The following is a 13,145-nucleotide window of genomic DNA, read 5'->3' as shown; positions in this document are numbered from 1 at the left end:
CAAATGCGCGCGCGGGTGCTAAAAAGAGCAGCATCGGCATGCTTAGCACGTCGTTTGGTAGAAATCCACGTGCGCGTTCTGCAAAAAGCACCATTTGCATGCACATCTTGTGGTTTTGCAGAAAACTTCATCCGCATCTACCATGCTTAAAACGCGTTTTCGCACAAATGCGTGCGCGGGTGCTAAAAAGAGCAGCATCGGCATGCTTAGCACGTCGTTTGGTAGAAATCCACGTGCGCGTTCTGCCCAAAGCACCATTTGCATGCACATCTTGTGGTTTTGCAGAAAACTTCATCCGCGTCTACCAAAAGATGCATGTGCATGCTTAAAACGCGTTTTCGCACAAATGCGTGCGCGGGTGCTAAAAAGAGCAGCATCGGCATGCTTAGCACGTCGTTTGGTAGAAATCCACGTGCGCGTTCTGCCAAAAGCACCATTTGCATGCACATCTTGTGGTTTTGCAGAAAACTTCATCCGCGTCTACCAAAAGATGCATGTGCATGCTTAAAACGCGTTTTCGCACAAATCCGTGCGCGGGTGCTAAAAAGAGCAGCATCGGCATGCTTAGCACGTCGTTTGGTAGAAATCCACGTGCGCGTTCTGCAAAAAGCACCATTTGCATGCACATCTTGTGGTTTTGCAGAAAACTTCATCCGCGTCTACCAAAAGATGCATGTGCATGCTTAAAACGCGTTTTCGCACAAATCCGTGCGCGGGTGCTAAAAAGAGCAGCATCGGCATGCTTAGCACGTCGTTTGGTAGAAATCCACGTGCGCGTTCTGCCAAAAGCACCATTTGCATGCACATCTTGTGGTTTTGCAGAAAACTTCATCCGCGTCTACCAAAAGATGCATGTGCATGCTTAAAATGCGTTTTCGCACAAATCCGTGCGCGGGTGCTAAAAAGAGCAGCATCGGCATGCTTAGCACGTCGTTTGGTAGAAATCCACGTGCGCGTTCTGCAAAAAGCACCATTTGCATGCACATCTTGTGGTTTTGCAGAAAACTTCATCCGCATCTACCAAAAGATGCATGTGCATGCTTAAAACGCGTTTTCGCACAAATGCGTGCGCGGGTGCTAAAAAGAGCAGCATCGGCATGCTTAGCACGTCGTTTGGTAGAAATCCACGTGCGCGTTCTGCCCAAAGCACCATTTGCATGCACATCTTGTGGTTTTGCAGAAAACTTCATCCGCGTCTACCAAAAGATGCATGTGCATGCTTAAAACGCGTTTTCGCACAAATCCGTGCGCGGGTGCTAAAAAGAGCAGCATCGGCATGCTTAGCACGTCGTTTGGTAGAAATCCACGTGCGCGTTCTGCCAAAAGCACCATTTGCATGCACATCTTGTGGTTTTGCAGAAAACTTCATCCGCGTCTACCAAAAGATGCATGTGCATGCTTAAAACGCGTTTTCGCACAAATCCGTGCGCGGGTGCTAAAAAGAGCAGCATCGGCATGCTTAGCACGTCGTTTGGCAGAAATCCACGAGCGTGTTCTGCCAAAAGCACCATTTGCATGCACATCTTGTGGTTTTGCAGAAAACTTCATCCGCGTCTACCAAAAGATGCATGTGCATGCTTAAAACGCGTTTTCGCACAAATGCGCGCGCGGGTGCTAAAAAGAGCAGCATCGGCATGCTTAGCACGTCGTTTGGTAGAAATCCACGTGCGCGTTCTGCAAAAAGCACCATTTGCATGCACATCTTGTGGTTTTGCAGAAAACTTCATCCGCATCTACCAAAAGATGCATGTGCATGCTTAAAACGCGTTTTCGCACAAATGCGTGCGCGGGTGCTAAAAAGAGCAGCATCGGCATGCTTAGCACGTCGTTTGGTAGAAATCCACGTGCGCGTTCTGCCCAAAGCACCATTTGCATGCACATCTTGTGGTTTTGCAGAAAACTTCATCCGCGTCTACCAAAAGATGCATGTGCATGCTTAAAACGCGTTTTCGCACAAATGCGTGCGCGGGTGCTAAAAAGAGCAGCATCGGCATGCTTAGCACGTCGTTTGGTAGAAATTCACGTGCGCGTTCTGCCAAAAGCACCATTTGCATGCACATCTTGTGGTTTTGCAGAAAACTTCATCCGCGTCTACCAAAAGATGCATGTGCATGCTTAAAACGCGTTTTCGCACAAATCCGTGCGCGGGTGCTAAAAAGAGCAGCATCGGCATGCTTAGCACGTCGTTTGGTAGAAATCCACGTGCGCGTTCTGCAAAAAGCACCATTTGCATGCACATCTTGTGGTTTTGCAGAAAACTTCATCCGCGTCTACCAAAAGATGCATGTGCATGCTTAAAACGCGTTTTCGCACAAATCCGTGCGCGGGTGCTAAAAAGAGCAGCATCGGCATGCTTAGCACGTCGTTTGGTAGAAATCCACGTGCGCGTTCTGCCAAAAGCACCATTTGCATGCACATCTTGTGGTTTTGCAGAAAACTTCATCCGCGTCTACCAAAAGATGCATGTGCATGCTTAAAATGCGTTTTCGCACAAATCCGTGCGCGGGTGCTAAAAAGAGCAGCATCGGCATGCTTAGCACGTCGTTTGGTAGAAATCCACGTGCGCGTTCTGCAAAAAGCACCATTTGCATGCACATCTTGTGGTTTTGCAGAAAACTTCATCCGCATCTACCAAAAGATGCATGTGCATGCTTAAAACGCGTTTTCGCACAAATGCGTGCGCGGGTGCTAAAAAGAGCAGCATCGGCATGCTTAGCACGTCGTTTGGTAGAAATCCACGTGCGCGTTCTGCCCAAAGCACCATTTGCATGCACATCTTGTGGTTTTGCAGAAAACTTCATCCGCGTCTACCAAAAGATGCATGTGCATGCTTAAAACGCGTTTTCGCACAAATGCGTGCGCGGGTGCTAAAAAGAGCAGCATCGGCATGCTTAGCACGTCGTTTGGTAGAAATCCACGTGCGCGTTCTGCCAAAAGCACCATTTGCATGCACATCTTGTGGTTTTGCAGAAAACTTCATCCGCGTCTACCAAAAGATGCATGTGCATGCTTAAAACGCGTTTTCGCACAAATCCGTGCGCGGGTGCTAAAAAGAGCAGCATCGGCATGCTTAGCACGTCGTTTGGTAGAAATCCACGTGCGCGTTCTGCAAAAAGCACCATTTGCATGCACATATTGTGGTTTTGCAGAAAACTTCATCCGCGTCTACCAAAAGATGCATGTGCATGCTTAAAACGCGTTTTCGCACAAATCCGTGCGCGGGTGCTAAAAAGAGCAGCATCGGCATGCTTAGCACGTCGTTTGGTAGAAATCCACGTGCGCGTTCTGCAAGAAGCACCATTTGCATGCACATCTTGTGGTTTTGCAGAAAACTTCATCCGCGTCTACCAAAAGATGCATGTGCATGCTTAAAACGCGTTTACGCACAAATGCGTGCGCGGGTGCTAAAAAGAGCAGCATCGGCATGCTTAGCACGTCGTTTGGTAGAAATCCACGTGCGCGTTCTGCCAAAAGCACCATTTGCATGCACATCTTGTGGTTTTGCAGAAAACTTCATCCGCGTCTACCAAAAGATGCATGTGCATGCTTAAAACGCGTTTTCGCACAAATGCGTGCGCGGGTGCTAAAAAGAGCAGCATCGGCATGCTTAGCACGTCGTTTGGTAGAAATCCGCGTGCGCGTTCTGCCAAAAGCACCATTTGCATGCACATCTTGTGGTTTTGCAGAAAACTTCATCCGCGTCTACCAAAAGATGCATGTGCATGCTTAAAATGCGTTTTCGCACAAATCCGTGCGCGGGTGCTAAAAAGAGCAGCATCGGCATGCTTAGCACGTCGTTTGGTAGAAATCCACGTGCGCGTTCTGCCAAAAGCACCATTTGCATGCACATCTTGTGGTTTTGCAGAAAACTTCATCCGCGTCTACCAAAAGATGCATGTGCATGCTTAAAACGCGTTTTCACACAAATCCGTGCGCGGGTGCTAAAAAGAGCAGCATCGGCATGCTTAGCACGTCGTTTGGTAGAAATCCACGTGCGCGTTCTCCCAAAAGCACCATTTGCATGCACATCTTGTGGTTTTGCAGAAAACTTCATCCGCGTCTACCAAAAGATGCATGTGCATGCTTAAAACGCGTTTTCGCACAAATCCGTGCGCGGGTGCTAAAAAGAGCAGCATCGGCATGCTTAGCACGTCGTTTGGTAGAAATCCACGTGCGCGTTCTGCAAAAAGCACCATTTGCATGCACATCTTGTGGTTTTGCAGAAAACTTCATCCGCGTCTACCAAAAGATGCATGTGCATGCTTAAAACACGTTTTCGCACAAATGCGTGCGCGGGTGCTAAAAAGAGCAGCATCGGCATGCTTAGCACGTCGTTTGGTAGAAATCCACGTGCGCGTTCTGCAAAAAGCACCATTTGCATGCACATATTGTGGTTTTGCAGAAAACTTCATCCGCGTCTACCAAAAGATGCATGTGCATGCTTAAAACGCGTTTACGCACAAATGCGTGCGCGGGTGCTAAAAAGAGCAGCATTGGCATGCTTAGCACGTCGTTTGGTAGAAATCCACGTGCGCGTTCTGCCAAAAGCACCATTTGCATGCACATCTTGTGGTTTTGCAGAAAACTTCATCCGCGTCTACCAAAAGATGCATGTGCATGCTTAAAACGCGTTTTCGCACAAATCCGTGCGCGGGTGCTAAAAAGAGCAGCATCGGCATGCTTAGCACGTCGTTTGGTAGAAATCCACGTGCGCGTTCTGCAAAAAGCACCATTTGCATGCACATCTTGTGGTTTTGCAGAAAACTTCATCCGCGTCTACCAAAAGATGCATGTGCATGCTTAAAACGCGTTTTCGCACAAATCCGTGCGCGGGTGCTAAAAAGAGCAGCATCGGCATGCTTAGCACGTCGTTTGGTAGAAATCCACGTGCGCGTTCTGCCAAAAGCACCATTTGCATGCACATCTTGTGGTTTTGCAGAAAACTTCATCCGCGTCTACCAAAAGATGCATGTGCATGCTTAAAATGCGTTTTCGCACAAATCCGTGCGCGGGTGCTAAAAAGAGCAGCATCGGCATGCTTAGCACGTCGTTTGGTAGAAATCCACGTGCGCGTTCTGCAAAAAGCACCATTTGCATGCACATCTTGTGGTTTTGCAGAAAACTTCATCCGCATCTACCAAAAGATGCATGTGCATGCTTAAAACGCGTTTTCGCACAAATGCGTGCGCGGGTGCTAAAAAGAGCAGCATCGGCATGCTTAGCACGTCGTTTGGTAGAAATCCACGTGCGCGTTCTGCCCAAAGCACCATTTGCATGCACATCTTGTGGTTTTGCAGAAAACTTCATCCGCGTCTACCAAAAGATGCATGTGCATGCTTAAAACGCGTTTTCGCACAAATGCGTGCGCGGGTGCTAAAAAGAGCAGCATCGGCATGCTTAGCACGTCGTTTGGTAGAAATCCACGTGCGCGTTCTGCCAAAAGCACCATTTGCATGCACATCTTGTGGTTTTGCAGAAAACTTCATCCGCGTCTACCAAAAGATGCATGTGCATGCTTAAAACGCGTTTTCGCACAAATCCGTGCGCGGGTGCTAAAAAGAGCAGCATCGGCATGCTTAGCACGTCGTTTGGTAGAAATCCACGTGCGCGTTCTGCAAAAAGCACCATTTGCATGCACATGTTGTGGTTTTGCAGAAAACTTCATCCGCGTCTACCAAAAGATGCATGTGCATGCTTAAAACGCGTTTTCGCACAAATCCGTGCGCGGGTGCTAAAAAGAGCAGCATCGGCATGCTTAGCACGTCGTTTGGTAGAAATCCACGTGCGCGTTCTGCAAGAAGCACCATTTGCATGCACATCTTGTGGTTTTGCAGAAAACTTCATCCGCGTCTACCAAAAGATGCATGTGCATGCTTAAAACGCGTTTACGCACAAATGCGTGCGCGGGTGCTAAAAAGAGCAGCATCGGCATGCTTAGCACGTCGTTTGGTAGAAATCCACGTGCGCGTTCTGCCCAAAGCACCATTTGCATGCACATCTTGTGGTTTTGCAGAAAACTTCATCCGCGTCTACCAAAAGATGCATGTGCATGCTTAAAACGCGTTTTCGCACAAATCCGTGCGCGGGTGCTAAAAAGAGCAGCATCGGCATGCTTAGCACGTCGTTTGGTAGAAATCCACGTGCGCGTTCTGCAAAAAGCACCATTTGCATGCACATCTTGTGGTTTTGCAGAAAACTTCATCCGCGTCTACCAAAAGATGCATGTGCATGCTTAAAACGCGTTTTCACACAAATCCGTGCGCGGGTGCTAAAAAGAGCAGCATCGGCATGCTTAGCACGTCGTTTGGTAGAAATCCACGTGCGCGTTCTGCCAAAAGCACCATTTGCATGCACATCTTGTGGTTTTGCAGAAAACTTCATCCGCGTCTACCAAAAGATGCATGTGCATGCTTAAAACGCGTTTTCGCACAAATCCGTGCGCGGGTGCTAAAAAGAGCAGCATCGGCATGCTTAGCACGTCGTTTGGTAGAAATCCACGTGCGCGTTCTACAAAAAGCACCATTTGCATGCACATCTTGTGGTTTTGCAGAAAACTTCATCCGCGTCTACCAAAAGATGCATGTGCATGCTTAAAACGCGTTTTCGCACAAATGCGTGCGCGGGTGCTAAAAAGAGCAGCATCGGCATGCTTAGCACGTCGTTTGGTAGAAATCCACGTGCGCGTTCTGCAAAAAGCACCATTTGCATGCACATATTGTGGTTTTGCAGAAAACTTCATCCGCGTCTACCAAAAGATGCATGTGCATGCTTAAAACGCGTTTACGCACAAATGCGTGCGCGGGTGCTAAAAAGAGCAGCATCGGCATGCTTAGCACGTCGTTTGGTAGAAATCCACGTGCGCGTTCTGCCAAAAGCACCATTTGTATGCACATCTTGTGGTTTTGCAGAAAACTTCATCCGCGTCTACCAAAAGATGCATGTGCATGCTTAAAACGCGTTTTCGCACAAATCCGTGCGCGGGTGCTAAAAAGAGCAGCATCGGCATGCTTAGCACGTCGTTTGGTAGAAATCCACGTGCGCGTTCTGCAAAAAGCACCATTTGCATGCACATCTTGTGGTTTTGCAGAAAACTTCATCCGCGTCTACCAAAAGATGCATGTGCATGCTTAAAACGCGTTTTCGCACAAATGCGTGCGCGGGTGCTAAAAAGAGCAGCATCGGCATGCTTAGCACGTCGTTTGGTAGAAATCCACGTGCGCGTTCCGCCAAAAGCACCATTTGCATGCACATCTTGTGGTTTTGTAGAAAACTTCATCCGCGTCTACCAAAAGATGCATGTGCATGCTTAAAACGCGTTTTCGCACAAATCCGTGCGCGGGTGCTAAAAAGAGCAGCATCGGCATGCTTAGCACGTCGTTTGGTAGAAATCCGCGTGCGCGTTCTGCCAAAAGCACCATTTGCATGCACATCTTGTGGTTTTGCAGAAAACTTCATCCGCGTCTACCAAAAGATGCATGTGCATGCTTAAAATGCGTTTTCGCACAAATCCGTGCGCGGGTGCTAAAAAGAGCAGCATCGGCATGCTTAGCACGTCGTTTGGTAGAAATCCACGTGCGCGTTCTGCCAAAAGCACCATTTGCATGCACATCTTGTGGTTTTGCAGAAAACTTCATCCGCGTCTACCAAAAGATGCATGTGCATGCTTAAAACGCGTTTTCGCACAAATGCGTGCGCGGGTGCTAAAAAGAGCAGCATCGGCATGCTTAGCACGTCGTTTGGTAGAAATCCACGTGCGCGTTCTGCCAAAAGCACCATTTGCATGCACATCTTGTGGTTTTGCAGAAAACTTCATCCGCGTCTACCAAAAGATGCATGTGCATGCTTAAAACGCGTTTTCGCACAAATGCGTGCGCGGGTGCTAAAAAGAGCAGCATCGGCATGCTTAGCACGTCGTTTGGTAGAAATCCGCGTGCGCGTTCTGCCAAAAGCACCATTTGCATGCACATCTTGTGGTTTTGCAGAAAACTTCATCCGCGTCTACCAAAAGATGCATGTGCATGCTTAAAATGCGTTTTCGCACAAATCCGTGCGCGGGTGCTAAAAAGAGCAGCATCGGCATGCTTAGCACGTCGTTTGGTAGAAATCCACGTGCGCGTTCTGCCAAAAGCACCATTTGCATGCACATCTTGTGGTTTTGCAGAAAACTTCATCCGCGTCTACCAAAAGATGCATGTGCATGCTTAAAACGCGTTTTCACACAAATCCGTGCGCGGGTGCTAAAAAGAGCAGCATCGGCATGCTTAGCACGTCGTTTGGTAGAAATCCACGTGCGCGTTCTGCCAAAAGCACCATTTGCATGCACATCTTGTGGTTTTGCAGAAAACTTCATCCGCGTCTACCAAAAGATGCATGTGCATGCTTAAAACGCGTTTTCGCACAAATCCGTGCGCGGGTGCTAAAAAGAGCAGCATCGGCATGCTTAGCACGTCGTTTGGTAGAAATCCACGTGCGCGTTCTACAAAAAGCACCATTTGCATGCACATCTTGTGGTTTTGCAGAAAACTTCATCCGCGTCTACCAAAAGATGCATGTGCATGCTTAAAACGCGTTTTCGCACAAATGCGTGCGCGGGTGCTAAAAAGAGCAGCATCGGCATGCTTAGCACGTCGTTTGGTAGAAATCCACGTGCGCGTTCTGCAAAAAGCACCATTTGCATGCACATATTGTGGTTTTGCAGAAAACTTCATCCGCGTCTACCAAAAGATGCATGTGCATGCTTAAAACGCGTTTACGCACAAATGCGTGCGCGGGTGCTAAAAAGAGCAGCATCGGCATGCTTAGCACGTCGTTTGGTAGAAATCCACGTGCGCGTTCTGCCAAAAGCACCATTTGTATGCACATCTTGTGGTTTTGCAGAAAACTTCATCCGCGTCTACCAAAAGATGCATGTGCATGCTTAAAACGCGTTTTCGCACAAATCCGTGCGCGGGTGCTAAAAAGAGCAGCATCGGCATGCTTAGCACGTCGTTTGGTAGAAATCCACGTGCGCGTTCTGCAAAAAGCACCATTTGCATGCACATCTTGTGGTTTTGCAGAAAACTTCATCCGCGTCTACCAAAAGATGCATGTGCATGCTTAAAACGCGTTTTCGCACAATGCGTGCGCGGGTGCTAAAAAGAGCAGCATCGGCATGCTTAGCACGTCGTTTGGTAGAAATCCACGTGCGCGTTCCGCCAAAAGCACCATTTGCATGCACATCTTGTGGTTTTGTAGAAAACTTCATCCGCGTCTACCAAAAGATGCATGTGCATGCTTAAAACGCGTTTTCGCACAAATCCGTGCGCGGGTGCTAAAAAGAGCAGCATCGGCATGCTTAGCACGTCGTTTGGTAGAAATCCACGTGCGCGTTCTGCAAAAAGCACCATTTGCATGCACATCTTGTGGTTTTGCAGAAAACTTCATCCGCGTCTACCAAAAGATGCATGTGCATGCTTAAAACGCGTTTTCGCACAAATGCGTGCGCGGGTGCTAAAAAGAGTAGCATCGGCATGCTTAGCACGTCGTTTGGTAGAAATCCACGTGCGCGTTCTGCAAAAAGCACCATTTGCATGCACATCTTGTGGTTTTGCAGAAAACTTCATCCGCGTCTACCAAAAGATGCATGTGCATGCTTAAAACGCGTTTTCGCACAAATGCGTGCGCGGGTGCTAAAAGGAGCAGCATCGGCATGCTTAGCACGTCGTTTGGTAGAAATCCACGTGCGCGTTCTGCCAAAAGCACCATTTGCATGCACATCTTGTGGTTTTGCAGAAAACTTCATCCGCGTCTACCAAAAGATGCATATGCATGCTTAAAACGCGTTTTCGCACAAATACGTGCGCGGGTGCTAAAAAGAGCAGCATCGGCATGCTTAGCACGTCGTTTGGCAGAAATCCACGAGCGCGTTCTGCCAAAAGCACCATTTGCATGCACATCTTGTGGTTTTGCAGAAAACTTCATCCGCGTCTACCAAAAGATGCATGTGCATGCTTAAAACGCGTTTTCGCACAAATGCGTGCGCGGGTGCTAAAAAGAGCAGCATCGGCATGCTTACCACGTCGTTTGGTAGAAATCCACGTGCGCGTTCTGCAAAAAGCACCATTTGCATGCACATCTTGTGGTTTTGCAGAAAACTTCATCCGCGTCTACCAAAAGATGCATGTGCATGCTTAAAACGCGTTTTCGCACAAATGCGTGCGCGGGTGCTAAAAAGAGCAGCATCGGCATGCTTAGCACGTCGTTTGGTAGAAATCCACGTGCGCGTTCTGCCAAAAGCAACATTTGCATGCACATCTTGTGGTTTTGCAGAAAACTTCATCCGCGTCTACCAATAGATGCATGTGCATGCTTAAAACGCGTTTTCGCACAAATCCGTGCGCGGGTGCTAAAAAGAGCAGCATCGGCATGCTTAGCACGTCGTTTGGTAGAAATCCACGTGCGCGTTCTGCCAAAAGCACCATTTGCATGCACATCTTGTGGTTTTGCAGAAAACTTCATCCGCGTCTACCAAAAGATGCATGTGCATGCTTAAAACGCGTTTTCGCACAAATGCGTGCGCGGGTGCTAAAAAGAGCAGCATCGGCATGCTTAGCACGTCGTTTGGTAGAAATCCGCGTGCGCGTTCTGCCAAAAGCACCATTTGCATGCACATCTTGTGGTTTTGCAGAAAACTTCATCCGCGTCTACCAAAAGATGCATGTGCATGCTTAAAATGCGTTTTCGCACAAATCCGTGCGCGGGTGCTAAAAAGAGCAGCATCGGCATGCTTAGCACGTCGTTTGGTAGAAATCCACGTGCGCGTTCTGCCAAAAGCACCATTTGCATGCACATCTTGTGGTTTTGCAGAAAACTTCATCCGCGTCTACCAAAAGATGCATGTGCATGCTTAAAACGCGTTTTCACACAAATCCGTGCGCGGGTGCTAAAAAGAGCAGCATCGGCATGCTTAGCACGTCGTTTGGTAGAAATCCACGTGCGCGTTCTGCCAAAAGCACCATTTGCATGCACATCTTGTGGTTTTGCAGAAAACTTCATCCGCGTCTACCAAAAGATGCATGTGCATGCTTAAAACGCGTTTTCGCACAAATCCGTGCGCGGGTGCTAAAAAGAGCAGCATCGGCATGCTTAGCACGTCGTTTGGTAGAAATCCACGTGCGCGTTCTGCAAAAAGCACCATTTGCATGCACATCTTGTGGTTTTGCAGAAAACTTCATCCGCGTCTACCAAAAGATGCATGTGCATGCTTAAAACGCGTTTTCGCACAAATGCGTGCGCGGGTGCTAAAAAGAGCAGCATCGGCATGCTTAGCACGTCGTTTGGTAGAAATCCACGTGCGCGTTCTGCAAAAAGCACCATTTGCATGCACATATTGTGGTTTTGCAGAAAACTTCATCCGCGTCTACCAAAAGATGCATGTGCATGTTTAAACGCGTTTACGCACAAATGCGTGCGCGGGTGCTAAAAAGAGCAGCATCGGCATGCTTAGCACGTCGTTTGGTAGAAATCCACGTGCGCGTTCAGCCAAAAGCACCATTTGTATGCACATCTTGTGGTTTTGCAGAAAACTTCATCCGCGTCTACCAAAAGATGCATGTGCATGCTTAAAACGCGTTTTCGCACAAATCCGTGCGCGGGTGCTAAAAAGAGCAGCATCGGCATGCTTAGCACGTCGTTTGGTAGAAATCCACGTGCGCGTTCTGCAAAAAGCACCATTTGCATGCACATCTTGTGGTTTTGCAGAAAACTTCATCCGCGTCTACCAAAAGATGCATGTGCATGCTTAAAACGCGTTTTCGCACAAATGCGTGCGCGGGTGCTAAAAAGAGCAGCATCGGCATGCTTAGCACGTCGTTTGGTAGAAATCCACGTGCGCGTTCTGCCAAAAGCACCATTTGCATGCACATCTTGTGGTTTTGTAGAAAACTTCATCCGCGTCTACCAAAAGATGCATGTGCATGCTTAAAACGCGTTTTCGCACAAATCCGTGCGCGGGTGCTAAAAAGAGCAGCATCGGCATGCTTAGCACGTCGTTTGGTAGAAATCCACGTGCGCGTTCTGCAAAAAGCACCATTTGCATGCACATCTTGTGGTTTTGCAGAAAACTTCATCCGCGTCTACCAAAAGATGCATGTGCATGCTTAAAACGCGTTTTCGCACAAATGCGTGCGCGGGTGCTAAAAAGAGCAGCATCGGCATGCTTAGCACGTCGTTTTGTAGAAATCCACGTGCGCGTTCTGCCAAAAGCACCATTTGCATGCACATCTTGTGGTTTTGCAGAAAACTTCATCCGCGTCTACCAAAAGATGCATGTGCATGCTTAAAACGCGTTTTCGCACAAATACGTGCGCGGGTGCTAAAAAGAGCAGCATCGGCATGCTTAGCACGTCGTTTGGCAGAAATCCACGAGCGCGTTCTGCCAAAAGCACCATTTGCATGCACATCTTGTGGTTTTGCAGAAAACTTCATCCGCGTCAACCAAAAGATGCATGTGCATGCTTAAAACGCGTTTTCGCACAAATGCGTGCGCGGGTGCTAAAAAGAGCAGCATCGGCATGCTTAGCACGTCGTTTGGTAGAAATCCACGTGCGCGTTCTGCAAAAAGCACCATTTGCATGCACATCTTGTGGTTTTGCAGAAAACTTCATCCGCGTCTACCAAAAGATGCATGTGCATGCTTAAAACGCGTTTTCGCACAAATGCGTGCGCGGGTGCTAAAAAGAGCAGCATCGGCATGCTTAGCACGTCGTTTGGTAGAAATCCACGTGCGCGTTCTGCCAAAAGCACCATTTGCATGCACATCTTGTGGTTTTGTAGAAAACTTCATCCGCGTCTACCAAAAGATGCATGTGCATGCTTAAAACGCGTTTTCGCACAAATCCGTGCGCGGGTGCTAAAAAGAGCAGCATCGGCATGCTTAGCACGTCGTTTGGTAGAAATCCACGTGCGCGTTCTGCAAAAAGCACCATTTGCATGCACATCTTGTGGTTTTGCAGAAAACTTCATCCGCGTCTACCAAAAGATGCATGTGCATGCTTAAAACGCGTTTTCGCACAAATGCGTGCGCGGGTGCTAAAAAGAGTAGCATCGGCATGCTTAGCACGTCGTTTGGTAGAAATCCACGTGCGCGTTCTGCAAAAAGCACCATT

Source organism: Dermacentor andersoni, unplaced genomic scaffold, assembly GCF_023375885.2.
Source record: "Dermacentor andersoni unplaced genomic scaffold, qqDerAnde1_hic_scaffold ctg00000265.1, whole genome shotgun sequence".
NCBI classification, from domain to species: Eukaryota; Metazoa; Arthropoda; class Arachnida; order Ixodida; family Ixodidae; genus Dermacentor; species Dermacentor andersoni.
This window is presented reverse-complemented; position numbering follows the sequence as displayed.